At 41.3% G+C, this 12,611-nt stretch overlaps 1 long non-coding RNA gene across 11 annotated transcripts in view; it reads right to left on the bottom strand.

Moving 5' to 3' along the window:
• The window catches only part of LOC144378834 (uncharacterized), a 101,439-nt gene that overhangs the window by 75,392 nt on the left and 13,436 nt on the right, over window positions 1-12,611 (bottom strand). For 4 of the 11 annotated variants that reach the window (XR_013440607.1, XR_013440609.1, XR_013440608.1 and 1 more), the window contains exons 3-6: window positions 9,250-9,392; window positions 7,496-7,692; window positions 6,000-6,115; window positions 5,322-5,381 (exon numbers count right to left, since the gene is read on the bottom strand). This is a non-coding gene — a long non-coding RNA (uncharacterized LOC144378834). The other 7 variants (XR_013440612.1, XR_013440602.1, XR_013440611.1 and 4 more) reach the window with 5 other exon arrangements.

The raw sequence follows: 12,611 nt of genomic DNA on the forward strand, positions 1-12,611 counted from the left end.
TCTCTCCTTTCTTTTCCTGGGAGGCACGGGGTGGGGCCAGTGTAGGCTTACTTCAGTCTGCGAATTCAAATGCTGGTGGCTTTGCCCCCAGGAGCACTGTAACATCACAGTACCACAAAGCGCGTCAGATGAATTGGTGTGACATTTAGCCGGGAGTTACACTACTAAATATCAGTTTTACACTTTGGAATAGAATCATGAATATATGTCGAATCTGAAAAGTAGATTAGCTTTAACTCTGCATCAGCGACACACGAAACCGGATTTCACAATTCTTTGGGATTAGTTACTGTGAATGACAGTGAAAGTTGTTGTAGCATATGTTCCAGGTGTTTTTGTAACCTTGTAGAAGCTACATATATATTAGTAATGAGAAAGTCAAAGATTATTTTATATAAGTTAGCTTAAATTCTCAATTCTAGACTCCTCAGTTGTCTTCCTGAGGGCTATGCGTGTCCATGGTGAAACACGGAGGCTGGCTGACCGTTAGGCCCAGCCATGTCCCGTCCCGAATACTCCCGAAACAGAACAAGACCATTGTGCATGTTCGAAATAAATGTGAGGAAACAGGCACCAGATCCTTTTGCCTCATCAGTAACTAATTTGTGGGACAGAGGTCTTTGGGTTCTTCATATCTTTGAAATGTTGGGCCTTGGAGTTGAGTGCAGTGAAGGCTATGAAGTCTGCCGGGAGGTGAAGGGGAGTGAAGCCACAATATTCCCTTTATTCCATGCTGGACTCTTTGCAAAGTATGTTGTGGGGGCTTCTGGAGGCAGCAGCAAAGAATCAGTCGTGCTCTGTCCTTGAGGGGCTCACATACATTACACATAAATTCCCAATGTGTGCGGTCTGGGAAGCTTCAAGGAGATGGACATGGGTCTGGGTCTTGAAGAATGGTTAAGAATCACAGAGGTGAGAAGAGCGGCAGGAAATATCAGCAGAAGTGGGGCAGAAGCCAGCTAACAAGGCATAGGGCAGGCTGGTGGGAGCTGATGACTTAGGAAATCAATTTGGGAAGGTAAATTTCCACCTGATTGCAGAAGCTCTGAAATTTTTCATTTTCAAGTTAATTGTTCATGAACTGTTGGAGCATTTGAATGGGTGTAATTAAACTTTTATCTATTGATGAGGGAATCAAGACAGAAAGATGAAGTAAGTGGTGCAGTGTTACACAGCTTGTGGAATACCCAAGATACGAAGCCAGATTTTCTGACATCTAATCTAATGGTGCTTCTCAAACCATCTTTAGTCATAAAACTTCAGTCTTAAACTATACTCATGAAGTTATAAACATAAACATATAGACATAAAGCTTTAGTCATGGTCTTAGTGCATTTTATCACATACGTTTTGGGAGTCTGCGTTCAAAATTTTGAGTATTTGGGGCTCATCAGACATCTTTAGTAAAGTTGCCAATGTCATTATTCAGAGTCATAATTTTGTCTTTATATTATTCATTCCAAAAGTATCTCTTGATCCCTGACTCTGGGCTAAGCACAGTAGTAGGTGCAGGGGACACAAAGATGGATCAAAGCACATTTTCTGTGCTTAAGAAGCTCAGAGTTTAAAGTCTGTGCTATTATGTTATAGTAGCCTGAGCAAACTAACATAAGATTTTCCCACATGTTGGGCATGATGGTCCAAGATTCATGGTCTAGCAACTTGGCAGCCTCTGGAGCAAAAGAGTGTCTTCCTATGTGATTCTTGACAAAAATTCCAGGGAAGTCTCAGTCTGGCCAGGCTTGAGGACTGAATCATTACCATCCTTACCATGGGAAGGTATGAAAGAGAACTAAATGGCATAAACACCATACCTAATGAGCTAGAGCAGGAGGGAAAATATGGTAGTTTATGAGCAAGGGCTCCAACTTCCAGTTTGAGAGTTTTATTTGATTTAACAGGCCGTGAGAAGAGCTTGAGAAGAGCAACGACTTCACTCACACAAAACTGGGGGGTAAGACTGAGAAGCTTTGGATGGTGGTATGTGTGACTGGCCAGATTTTTTCCAGACTCCACTGTGGAGACCCAGGAACACAACGATCTCTCTATGACCAGATTAGCTGGGTGTTTAAGAAGAAATAAGTCAGATTCACTTTGTGATTAACATGATACAAATGCTATAAATATTTCCTAGTAACTGATAGCTACTGAAGAAATTTTGAGTCTTTTAGGCCAAAACCAGCAAAGATCGATACTCAATTTAAAGTTGTTAATTTTAAATAGAGAAAAGAGTAATTTTATTTCAGCAAAAAAGCCCTGAGTTTATTCAGAAATAACAGAGGAATTGCAATTTGGGACAAGCAAGCCATGGTGAACCACCAGCCAGTCCAAAGGGACAAAGGAAAGGTCAGCTTTTTTGGGTTTTAGGAGGAAATTGGGGAGGATTGCTTAGAACAAAAGTTTATTGGAGAAGAACAAGAGTTGGAGGTTGTGGTTTCTCACTGGCTGCATGTGGGGGTTAGTGCGATGCTGCTGGGGCAGGGAGGGATCTTCCTTCCTTCTCTTAAAAGCAAGAGACAAAATTCCTATGTGAAAAATGTCCTCCCTTGCTGGAGTAATTCTTATCTTCCTTCTTCCCCTGGTTACACAGGCTGCAGAGCGGTACATGCATGAGAGCTCCCCCTTCAGGGCTTTCCAGCTCCATTTTAAATGAGATTTCCTTTATTTTCACAAGGTCTTGGGGGCTCATTATACAAGGAATTTCTCCTTCTGGCAGAGCTTGGCTGTTGTTATGGCAACCAAACTCCCATTAGGAAGCTACAGGATAAAAGCTCTTGGAGAGATTGCAAAAGTATACTTTTGGTCACTGGTGAGCCCAATGGTAGAAGCAGTTCAGTCATCAGCTCTGTGTGTAATGAATGGATACAAGCAAGACTGACCCGGCAGATAAAGAGCTTCAGTTCAAGAACAGCTCTCTCAGTCATCTGGGTTCTGGGCCCTGTCCCCTGCAAAGGAGAGCTGAGTCAGGTGAGAGCTAAGCAGGGGTGGTCTGCAAGACTCCCAGCAGTGTTGTTTGCTTATGGCTCAGCATTGTTTCATGGCAGCTTCCATGGGAATCAGGGTTGGGGAGGGGAGACAGAAAGAAAACAGACCCACGGGAAGGTTGTAATAAAGCTGAATTACAATATGGCATTAGTAGTAGATGAGAAATGGACTCTGCAGTGAAGTGTAAGCAAGGCCTTGGGTCAACATGTTCACTTGAAGAACTTTGGAAATACTACTGGATAATGACAGGGTAGGCATCATGTGGGGTAGGATTTGAGAGAGCAGGCATTATGTAGGAAGTTCAAAAGCAAATCTGACTTAGGCACAATAGTGAAATTTTCCCAAGACACCTTTAACTCTAGGATCTACCTTGTGAACTTCTTTTCCAGGGTCTACCACCCAATGCTGGCTACCAGGGACACTCTCTCTACCACTCATACCTTGATGACACTTTACTTACATTCCTCTAGAGAAGAGACCATGTTAATTAACATGTCGGTTACCTAATCTATGTTCCTAGGGGAAAGTTAGAACATATTTTCCCACTAGAGAACATACCCATAATTTAACAACAGTTTTCTGTATATCATTTTTTATTATTATTATTATATCATACTAACCTGAAGGTTTGATGTTGCATGAGCTTTCAATCAAAAAGATTAAGTTCAAATCCTGGTTTTGTCACTGACTAGTTGAGCGTCTTTTAAGTAAATAACTTAACCTCTCTGAACCTCAGAACAGAGGGGCTAACTTAAATCATGCCCCCAGGGGCGCCTGGGTGGCTCAGTTGGTTAAGCGTCTGTCTTCGGCTCAGGTCATGATCCCAGGATCCTGGGATTGAGCCCCACATTGGGCTCTCTGCTCAGCAGTAACTCTGCTTCTCCCTCTCCCTCTGCCTACCGCTATGCCTACTGGTGCGCTCTCTCCCTCTCTCTGTGTCAAATAAATAAATAAAATCTTTAAAAAAAAAAAAGATGGGTTTCATAAGCAGCAATGACAGGATGTGCTGTGGGTTGGATGGGGCAGGCAAGAAAATGAAGGAACCACTGAAGCTACCCAGACTGCTGGCTTGAATGAACTATGTGTTTTCAAGGAAATGAAAATTTCAAGGTAATTCAAATGCAGCTCCAGTCCTACATTGGATCCAAAGATGGGATTTGCCCTGAGTCTTGAAAAGTGTTAAGGGTTTGGGAGAAAGGAAGGGAGACTGAATGAGCAGAGAGTGGTTTGGGGGACATGAAAGTAGTGGGGAGACCTGACAGGAGCAGAGAGTATGCGTGGGGAGGCAGCAGTAAGGTAGATTGGGTTCCAGTAGGATGAGGACTAGGGCATGGGCTTTGGAAACACGGGAGGGCAGTGTTCTTCCCTAATAAATACAAACGATGATAGAACGGCCCTACAAAGTTGCTGTGAAGATGAAATGGGCTGAAGTTGATACTACGCTCGGGCCTTGACACAGAGTAGGACCTTCACTAGTGCTCTATAATCATTGTAATTAATATTTTTACACTTACATATACTTCTTTACATATAGTATATGCAATATATATTATACATTATACACACATGTGTGTGTGTGCATGCACACATAAGAATTGAAAGACCAGTGTGGAAATTTGGATTTGATGTGAGAGAATATGTGTTTTCTGCTGAGGTGTTTCCTGAGAAATGATAATATTTAAAGAAAATGAACTCTGGCATTTGGATCCAGAATGGGCTAGTGAGCAGAGATACTTGCTGAACGACTCAATAGTCCAAGAGCAACTAGAGAATTCAGGGAGCACATACTCCAAAGGCTGAGGACGTAAAGCTACACTTTCCTTCATCTGCCAAAGGAGAGATGGACCTAAATAACTTCATGACTTCAGGGCATAGGGTTCAAAGAGTTCAATTAATAATCACCATGGCCTTACATTACAGGGCCTTTTAAAAAAAATCTAAATTGGCTTCCTGAATTCCCACTTTTCGTAGCACATTGAGCCCCCTCTCAAGTTGAAGCAACTTATTTTAAATCTGTTTAAATCTTACAGTAAAGAGTAGCCACATTCTCTTTTATACCCACTACTCTGGAGTGTCAATGCCACTGTGTTATAATAACTGGTTTGATTTTAATACATAAAAGGGAGCTTCGTCACTGAAATATAGTATGAGGATTCCAGTTTTTAAAAAGAAAACCATAGGTTGGTAGGGATGAGAGTTTCAGCAGGAAGAACTTGATGAGTGTTTACTCCAAATATAAATCTTAATAGGGAGGATATAAAATATAAAATATATACCCAAACTCTTAAGAGAAAGAAGCATGATACAAGGAATTAAAAATCTACTGTAATACTCACATGTTGAATTGAAGCCTCCATCAGCCTCGGTCCCCACAGGATTAGAATGAGTAGTGCCTCCTGCAGACACAAAGCGTCTTAAGTGAGAAATACACTGTTCAGTTAACCATGAGCTTGTTTGTTACCACTGCATAACCTAGCTTATTCTAACAGGATTTCACTTGGCTCTAGGGCTCTGAGGCGACTGTATGCCAGCTGAATAATACATTTAAAATAATCACTGTAACCCAGGATTTTTGTTATTTCATGTGGGACAGTAGTTCACGGTGTCCAAAGTGCCACACTATCAGAAACGGAAGTCTGGTATTGGGTAATTTTATTCAATTTGGGGGGGAGGTTGTTTTTCTTTGACATATGAATCAAGTAGAAGATCTATCGGAAGTTACATCTTGTTGGTTCAACATGTGGGCAGCATGCTCAGGAAGTAAAAATGAAGGGTCTCATCCAGGTTACTTTGCTTTATTTTGTGTCCAAAGTTTGCAACCAATCCTGCCTCATCATTGAATTGGATTATCTTATTTTTTTAAACAAAAGCTTTAAGATATAATTCACATCCCATACAATTCAGTCATTTAGAGTATACAATTTAATTAGTTTTTAGCATATTCATAGACAGATGCAGCCATCACCACAGTCAGTTTTAGAACATTTTCATCATCTTAAAAAGAAATCTCATACCCTTTAGCTCTTATTCCTGTGTACCCACATCTAGAAGGACTGATGAGACGATCCAGTTGCATATTCCTTCTCTCCGGGGAAGAGTAAAATTATGACCTTGTCTTAATAAAGTCCCCCTGTTGCAAGAAAAATAAGGGAAACCATCAGGGCCTTTGCTCATGGGATTCCTTCTGCATAGGCCTCTTTCCTCCTCACGGCCAAAAACCTCCTCTGCACACAGAAGACTTCTAGAAACACTCACTTAAGTTAGACTCCTGCTTCATTGCCACCCTTGGTTCATTTCCTTTGTATCACATATTATATCATCTTTTGTTTTAACTTTATTGAGGTGTAGTTTATATACAATAACACATGTCCATTTTAAGCAAGCAATTCAATGAGTTTTGACAAATGTGTATACCCAGTAACCACCACCCCAATCAAAACATAGCACACATTCTATCCCCTCTCAAATTCCCTCCTGTTCCTCCAAATTCAATCCTCTCCACCTCAATCCCAGGCAATCCTTTCTAGCACTATAGATTAGGTTTTTTATTTTCTATGTTCAGTTAGCCAACATATAGTACTATAGATTAGTTTCATCTGTTCTTGAATTTCATACTAATCATAATTTAAATTGTTAGCTTACTTATTTCTTTTGTCTCTATTACTAAACTTTGTTTAAAACCATGATTTTCTAGCACAGCGTGTCTAGCACAGAGCCAGACAGTGTCAGAAAGAATGAATCCCAGATCATTCTATTTCTCAACTTTAATTTTTTAGAAAATTGAAGCATCTAAATATTTGACAGTAACAGTGAGAACTTTTTTGTGAGGGCAACAAACAGGAGTCCCTGGTTCATCTCTTTTGCTTTCTTGCCCTCCCTGCCCTCCCCTTTTTCATCACAACAATGTCAATAGTAGCCAAGTGGGGGAGAAAGCTGTGTACAAGTCACATTCTTTTGCCTTTGGACAAAATGTATTATCATTTTGAATGAAAGGGTAGAAATAGCCTCATTCATTTGTAATGTTGTAACTTTCAACTTTGAGCTTTCTACTTTGTCAATGAAGACAGGTTCTCAGGGCTTCTTGCAAATCCATCCATGCCTTTGACAACAGGATATGTGATCAACTCAAACCACATCTCTATTTCTGAAAATATATTCAAGATTGGTGTCCCACCAGCAATGTCATGGTAGCTCTGTTAGTTTTTGACAAAATATTTCTTAAAACCCTGCCTACCCTAAGGGGGAGAGTCAGGGATTTTTTTTTAAGACTTATTTATTTATTTGAAAGAGGGAGTGAGAGAGTAAGTACGGGGGAGGGGCAGAGGGAGAGAGAATTCTCAAGCAGACTCCCCGCTGAGTGAAGCCAGACCAGGGGCTCAACCCCAGGACCCTGAGATCATGACCTTAGCCAAAATCAAGAGTCAGATCCTTAACCTACTGAGCCACCCAGGCACCCCAATTTTTGACAAAATATTTGTTACTATAATATAATCACACTTGAAGCACATACCTATGAACTGGCACCTCTCATTCATGCACAGGGGAGGATGGGGTCATGTTCGGCATCTCTATCTTATAGATGAAGGAGCTGAGGCACAGAGTCCCTTTTACGAGGTGTTCCTCCTTGCTTCTTTGCACGCATCCACAGCAGGCAGTATGTGCATCCCCCTTCAGCCGAAGTTCTAAATCTCTTTCTCTCTCAACTATCTAGGACACATGAGAATTAACCTACTCATGTAGATTACAGGGCCCCAGCCCTCATTAACCTTAATATTGAAAGAAATGCAGCTTTTGCGGTAGGGGAAGCGGAAATGCCCTTCCACTCAGCACAAATAGCAACATTGGCGTGAGACGAGGAAATGGACTTTTTAGGAGGTAATTATGCAATGGAAACGTTTGTTTGCAGTCAGTGAACATTTCCCTGGATTTGTGGACCCCTTTTTTAAGCTGTTATAAAATTGCCTCCCTAGGCTTGAAGTTGTGAATATTTCAGGTCAATTGAGAACCTTATTGAGAGGCCCCAGGAAACCCCTGGGGAAAAAAAGCTTGGAAGGAGAACTGAGGCACACCTCATAGATGCTGCTTGCACCAGCACTATGCCTCTTCTGGAAGAGGCAGTCACGTTATCTGGTTTAGTTCAAAGTTCCCTTCCGCCATTCCCTTTTTACCTCATCCCCCTTTAGAGAACACAGAAGGATAGAGCTGGGTGGAACCCGAGAACTTCTAGTCCAAACCTTGTTTCACAGATGAAGAAACTGAACTCTAGGGGTGAAGACTTAGGTACCCAAGAGATCCTCTCTTGTCATGCTGTCTGTCACATCCCCACAGGAACCAGGCATTGGGGTCACACACAGGAAACCAGGATACAAAGAAGTCAAACATCACACGCAGAGCCTCTGACAATATCATTAGTGAATGAGGAATAAACACAAACGCTCCTCCTTCCCTCTCAGTACTTTACTTCTTAGGATTGGACCAAGTAAGTCAACATTTAGATGGAGTGTGTGTGTGGTGGGAGGGACCAGGATGGGGGAGCCGCCAATTTCCTTTGTGGTCCTGTCCCTTTCTCCAAGGCCACTTCAGGCAGAGGTGGCCCTGCTGCATTGTCCATATCGTCCCATGCACTTCTGCAAGCTTTTCCTGCTCCACTAGACCACACCACCCAGCATGTTCCCAAGAATGGCTCTAGGTGGTTTCAGACGTTACATGCAGGACTTGGCCATCCCTTCACAAACTCCAGCTTCAAGTGCAGTGTGGAATTTGAACTAGAGACTGAGCTCCTATGGAGAAAAAAACTAAACTGAATTAAATGAAAACCTTATAAGGTAGGAGAAATCATTTGTACCCCTATGTAAGGAGACAATGCATTTAAGGCTAAAGACTAGTATAGTTCCTATATAGAGCACGTATCTAGTAACCAGTAGCCATTTTAAACTTTCTGCTTTAAGTTTTTGAACAATTACTCCTACTGTTCTCTCCAACTCTTCTTTGTCCTTCATGACTTGCCCCTGCCAACTTCAAAAAGAAAAGATAAGCCAGAGACTGAAACTCCCTGCAAAAGTGCAAATTTAAGTCTTTCCACTAGAAACCACTTTGCCTCAACCCAACTTTCCACTGGAGTTATTGTTCTCTTTCTCTTTTCCATAGTCAGACCCCTCAAAAGGGCTGCCTCCTTTTCCTTAGTGCCCACTCACTTCTCAGCCCGCTCCAACCTGTCACTTCACCCCACCGACACAGCTTTTGTGAAGGTCTCTGATGACGTACATGGTGCCTCGTCCAGAGAGCCTTTTTCAATCTGCATCACAACTGATGACTGCCTCTTGTTGAAATATCTTCTTTCCTAGCTCTATTCTTGGTTTTCCTCCAACTTGTTGCTTTTCCGTATCCTTGGCAGGTTCATCTTCCTCCTACCAGCCATAACGGAACTTGTCAGGACAATGACTTGGGCCATCTTGCCATGCCACAGTGTCTCCCTAAGTTACTTTACCCATGTCCCCAGGGATTGATTCCCACCTTTATATTTCAAACATTTATATTCAACTACCTTCCTGAATTTCTACTTGGATCTCAAAGGCACTTTAAATTCAACTTGTCCAAAAAGCAAACTCAAAATCTTCACCTCCAAACCCGGTCTTATTCTCATCTCTCTGAAATGGCAAGAGTCCACACAGGGATGCAAGGACTCATCTTTGCACCTCTTTCTGCCTCACTTCTCATGGCCAATCTATCAGCCGGTCCTTTTGAATGTTCTTCTAAAAATCTCTTGATTCTGGTGGAATGAATTTCACCTCCACCTCCTCCTTTTCCTCACAGTCCCAGTCTCACCCAACACTACAATAACTCCCACATATCTTCTCTTGCTCCCGTGTCCTCCCTCTACAAATAATCAAGAGCAATCTTCTAATACTGCAACTCTGATTAATCTCCCCCTGCCAAATAAAACCTTTCAATGGCTTTCTGCCTCTTTGAAGGTAAAGACCAAGCCCTTCAAGCAGCCTGGAAGACCTAAATAATCTGGCCCTCTCTTCTTGTCCAACCCCCTTCTTGTACCCCTTCCCCAGCCATAGCCCTACTGCCTTATGTATGTCTACATCCACTGCCAAGGTTTTGCATATGGTGACCTCTCCATTTAAAGTGCTACCTTCCTCCCCACTCCTGCACTCCTCCACTGCCCTCCTTGAATTTACCACAGTTAAAATTTATGTCTTTAAGAATAATTATTTGATTAACATCTGCCTTCCCTTCAGACCATTAGTTCTGGGAGGACAGGAAACCTGTCTGTTTCTGCTCATTGTATCATCTTCAACACTTAACATTTGGCTTGCCATACAGGTGTTTAAAACATTTTTCAGATAAAAGAAATTTTTTTTCAGTACCAAATTCTTTTGTACTCCTCCTCAGCCCCCTTCTCTGGCTTTTGGTTTTGTTTTGTTTTGTTTTCCATTCTCCTGAAACTGGTGCCTGTTCTTCTGATCCATGATTCTGTGTTTTTTGTTTGTTTGGTGTTTTTGTTTTTGAGTGGGGTTGGGGGCGGTACAGGGAAGGGCAGAGGGAGAAGGAGAGAGAGAATCTTAAGCAGGTTCCATCCTCAGTGTGGAGCCCTACATCCTTCTCCTCAAAAACATATTTTGCTCTCCCTCTCCCTACCTGGGGCTCCATCTCACGACTCTGAGATCATGACCTGAGCCAAAATCAAGAGTTGGACACTTAAATGACTGAGCCACCCAGGCACCCTTGATTCTGTGATTTTTATACATTTCCCAAATATCTATATATCTGCTAAATATCCCTGTAGAAAACATAGGTTATGGTTTCCTGTGCTTAACTTTTATACAAATTAAGCCATAGTCTACTTATCACCCTGTTTTTTCACTCAACATTTGGTTTTTGAGATCTATTTTTATTGATAGATATAGATATAGATGAAGATAATTTCATTCATTTTTTACTACTAGATACTATGCATCAAATGAATAAATCACATTTTGATACTTCTATCATTGAATTTTGTGGTTTTTTAAATTTACTCTATTTTTTGTTTTGTTTGTTTAGTTTCCGTGTCTTCCTTTACTGACAATTTAGGCTGAATGTTTGTGTTCTCCCCAAATTCATATGTTGAAGCCCTAATCCCCAGTGTGATGGTATTTGGGGGTAGGGCCTTTAAGGGTAATGAGATTTAGATGAGGTCATGAGGATGGGCTCCTCATGATTCGATTAGTGCCTTTATAAGAAGAGACACCGGGGAGCCTGCTTTCTCTCTCCTCCATCTGAGGCATTAGCAAGAAGGTGGCCATCAGCAATCCAGGAAGAGAGCCCTTACTAGGAATTGAATAGGCTAGCAGCTTGATCTTGGACTTCCAAGAACTAAGAGAAAATGAATTTTTGTTGTTTAAGCCATCCAGTCTATGTGATGGCAGCCTGAGCAGACTAAGACACTGACTTCTAGTGAATTGATGTTTTCTCTACTAACTTTTTTCTCTAGTAGTCTGGAAGTTTTACATTCCATTTCTATTCATTTGTGTTTGCTCTTAAGCATTTAATACACATTTAACTGAACACAAAGTTATTTTCTATGCCTCCTTGTTAGGGTTGGTTTTTTTTATTTGTTTTTATCCCCACTTTGCCCACAGTAAGTATTTACAGTATATACTTACCTCTATAAACAAGACTACCTTTTTTTTCATAATTTTTTTCTCACATTCCACTCTGGACTTAATTTCTTTCTTGACTGATAGTTCTTCATAATTCTTTCAGTGAAGGTCTATGAAGAGGAAACCCTTTCATTCTTTGTCTCAAAAACATATTTTGCTATCCCTCTCTAATAGAGTTGGGTATATAAGCATAGAAAAATCACTGCAAAGCAGTGCTTCTATCTGGATGGAGAACCTACAGTAGTTCTCTTTAGCTACTTGTATACTCTAGTTCTTCTAAGCTGAATATTATTTGTGTAATTTCTCAAAAGTTAAAAAGTACCCAATGAAACACAGTAAGACATGAAATACTTTGACCACTGGCTCATCACATCAGTGCCAAATCTTCATGTATTCTGATCATGTCTCTGCAAGATTTTCTTTAGGAGAACCACTGAAGGTGATACTGTTGCCATGGTACCACACAAGTAATTCCCTTAGATATTAAAATGGAAGAGTCACGTCACTCTAGGTTCAGGTTTCAGTTACTCGGGGCTGCATTTATTTGCACAACTTCAACACAAATGTGTCTTTAATCCTGCTTTCTACGTGATATTAGAAATTCTCCTCAGTGATGGAATGGAATGGCTGCCTTCATGTGAGACTTGAGGCTGAAGTGTGAAAGAATCATAGCGGGCACCCACTGTACTTGGGAAGTGTGGCTATATCCCCTCTCTGCTTTCAAAGCAGATTTTTTTTATGCAAATAATGCTCCAGTTGGCGTTGAGAGCAGCATCTGTGCATGGGATGGAAATCCAGAGCAGAATCCAGGTCCCCTCCAGAGTCACCAGATTTCAAAGAACAACAGTGAAAATTAGATTTCTAGAGAGAGATCGCAGCCAGTGACACTGAGTTAACATCATTTTTCCAGTTGCTTGAGGAACTGGTCAGCTGGAGAGCTCTGAATTCTGTTCTCAGAGAATTTCAGTTAGTCAA

This window comes from Halichoerus grypus, chromosome 8 (assembly GCF_964656455.1).
Source record: "Halichoerus grypus chromosome 8, mHalGry1.hap1.1, whole genome shotgun sequence".
Classification (NCBI taxonomy): Eukaryota; Metazoa; Chordata; class Mammalia; order Carnivora; family Phocidae; genus Halichoerus; species Halichoerus grypus.